At 34.9% G+C, this 3,041-nt stretch overlaps 2 non-coding genes across 2 annotated transcripts; both read left to right on the top strand.

The window, feature by feature from the left end:
• The first annotated feature begins 438 nt into the window (after positions 1 to 438).
• LOC112813038 (U6 spliceosomal RNA) lies at positions 439 to 544 on the top strand. Its single transcript, XR_003205424.1, has one exon. It is a non-coding gene; the product is annotated as a U6 spliceosomal RNA (small nuclear RNA).
• A 1,192-nt stretch (positions 545 to 1,736) lies between these two features.
• On the top strand, positions 1,737 to 1,843 carry LOC112813040 (U6 spliceosomal RNA). The gene has a single exon (XR_003205426.1). It is a non-coding gene; the product is annotated as a U6 spliceosomal RNA (small nuclear RNA).
• Positions 1,844 to 3,041: the final 1,198 nt, after the last annotated feature.

Below are 3,041 nucleotides of genomic sequence, written 5' to 3'. Positions count from 1 at the left end.
TTTACAATAATAACAATGTAGTTTGGTGTTTATAACTTCTATGAAAGTAACTTGTATGACAACGATACAGAAGTCGGGAGGCAAGAAATATACTATTATTAAGTTTTTATACTATATGTGAAGTGGTATATCATTTTAAGGTAAACTGTGATAAGTTAAAGTTGTATACTATAAACTCTAAAGCAACCACTAAAATAAGAAAACAAAGAGTTAAGTCAACTCAGGAAAGAAAACGGAATCATGAAAATATCCAATTAATCCAAAAGAAGGCAGAAAATGGGGAACAGGAGAACACAGACCAAACAGAACAAATAGAAATAAAATAGCAGGAAGATAAATTTAAACCTAACTGCACCAATAATCATATTAAGTGTAAATAGTCTCAATGTCCCAATTAAAAGGCAGAGATATCAGATTTGATTTAAAAAGTAAGATTTGGTGCTCGCTTTGGCAGCATATATACTAAAATTGGAATGATACAGAGAAGATTAGCATGCCCCTGTGCAAGGATGACATGCAAATTTGTGAAGTGTTCCATATTTTCATGTAATGGGCACTGGGTATTATATAAGACTGACAAATCACAGACCTCTACCTCTGAAACCAATAATACATTATATGTTAATTATATGAATTTAAATAAAAAATGAATAAATAAATACAAATTTAAAAAAATAAAAAGTATGATTTGATTATATGCTGCCTACAAGTAAACACTTCAACTATAAATACACAAACAGCTTTGAAGGATAGAAAAATATATATCATCTTAACACTAATAAGAAGAAAGCTTTAGGGGCACCTGGGTGGCTTAGCTGGTTAAGTGTCTGCCTTTGGCTCAGGTCATGATCCCAGCATCATGGGATCCAGCCCTGTGTCAGGCTCCCTGCTCAGCGGGGAGCCTTCTTTTCCCTCTCCTGCTCCCCCTGCTTGTGCGCACGCTCTCTCTCTCTGTCAAATAAATAAATAAATCTTAAAAAATGAAGAAAGCTTTAGTGGCAATATTAATATCAGACAAAGTAGATTTCAGAACAAAGAATATTGCCATGGATAAAGAACACCATTTCACAATGATAAAGGATCACTTTATCAAGAGTACATAAAAATCTAAAATATTTATGCACCTAGTAACGGAGTTTCAAAATACATGAAACAAAACTGATAGAATGTCAAGAAGAGCTAGATAAATCCACCAATACAGTAAAAGACTTCAATATATCCTTCTCAATAATTGATGAACAAGTAGATAGAAAATCACTAAGGATGGAAAAAAGCCTAACAACAATGCTAACCAAAGTGACCAAATTGATGTTTAGATAGAACATGCCACCCAAAGACAGTAATTTTTTGTCAAGGGCACATGGAACGTTTACTAAGGTGAGCATATGCTGAGCCCTAGAACAGTTCTCTCAATAACTTTAAAGTGTTCAGACCTACAAAGCATCTTGTCTGACAACAATGGAATTAAATTAGAAATTAATAATAGGAAAATCTCCAGAAAATCCCCAAATATTTGGAAATTAAATAGTCCTCTTCTAAAAAACTCATGGGTCAAAAAAGAAATAAAGAGAAATTAAAAAGTATTTTGAACCAAATAAAAATAAAATGCAGCTTTTTGTGGGATGTCACTACACAATATTTAAAGAAAAATTGTAACACTAAACACCTATATTAGAAAAAGGAGAAAGGTCTCGAATCAATGACCGCAGTGTCAACCTTAAGAAACTGGAAAAAGAGTGCCTGCTTTGGCAGCACATATACTATAATTGGAATGATACAGAGAAGTTTAGCATGGCCCCTGCACAGGGATGGCACACAAATTCATGAAGTGTTCCATAGTTTTAGAGTATGATGTTAAGCGAAATCAGTCAGTCAGAGAAAGACAAATACCATGTGATTTCACTCACCTGTGGAATTTAAGAAGTAAATGAACAAGGGAAAAAAGAGACAAATGAAGAAACAGACTTTTAACTATAGAGAACAAACTGATGGTTACCAGAGGGGAGGTGGGTGGGGGGAGATGGATGAAATAGTGATGGGGATTAAGGAGAGCATTTGTCATGATGAGCACTGCGTGTTGTATGGAAGTGTTGAATCACTAAATTGTGCACCTGAAACTAATATTAAACTGTATTTTAACTAACCGGAATTTAAATTAAAAACTTGGGTAAAAAAGAAACTAAAAAAATAATTGTGAAAAGTAAAAATAAAGAAGAAAGTTTAGAGCAGAAATCAATGGACTAGACAGGATAAAAACAATAGAAAAAATTATAAAACCATAAATTGGTTCTTGGAGAAAATCAATAACATTGATAGAACTCTTGCCAGACTAATCAGCAGAGAGAGAGAGAGAGAGAGAGAGAGAGAGAGAAAGAACACAAATTACCAACATTAGGAATGAGAGACATCATCACTACAGATTCTATGGATATAAAAAGGTTAAAAATGGTGTACTACAAATGACTTTATGCCAATCAATTTGATAACAGATAAAATGGACAAATTCTTTGAAAGACATGAACTACCAAACTCTCTCAAGAAGAAATAGATAATCTGAATAGTTATAGATCTATTTTAAAAATTAAATATGTAGGGGCACCTGGGTGGTTCAGTTGATTAAGCATCAGGTCATGATCCTGGGGTCCTGGGATGGAGACCCACCTTGGGCTCCCTGCTCAGCAGAGAGCCTGCTTCTCCTTCTATCTCTGCCTCTCCCCAACCCCCCCCCAACTTGTGTTCTCTCTCTTACTCACTCTCTCTCTCTCTCAAACAAATAAAATCTTAAAAATAAATAAATAAATATTAAATATGTAGTGGAGTGTGGTTCAGTCAGTTGAGCAACTGACTCTTGATTTCGGCTCTGGTCATGATCTCAGGGTCATGAGATTGAACCCTGCGTTGGGCTCCATGCTCAGTGTGGAGTCTGCTTGAGATTCTCTCTCCCTCAGCCTCTGCCCCTTTCCCGTTCTCAAGCTCTCTAAATAAATAAATAAATAAATAGTTAAAAACCTTCTCAAAAGAAATCCTCGTGCCTAGATGGC

Source organism: Callorhinus ursinus, unplaced genomic scaffold (genome assembly GCF_003265705.2).
Source record: "Callorhinus ursinus isolate GAN/ISIS: 27379988/994484 unplaced genomic scaffold, GSC_fseal_2.0 scaffold16, whole genome shotgun sequence".
Taxonomy (NCBI): Eukaryota; Metazoa; Chordata; class Mammalia; order Carnivora; family Otariidae; genus Callorhinus; species Callorhinus ursinus.
Note: the sequence above shows the minus strand (reverse complement) of the source record. Positions and strands in the feature narration are given on the sequence as shown.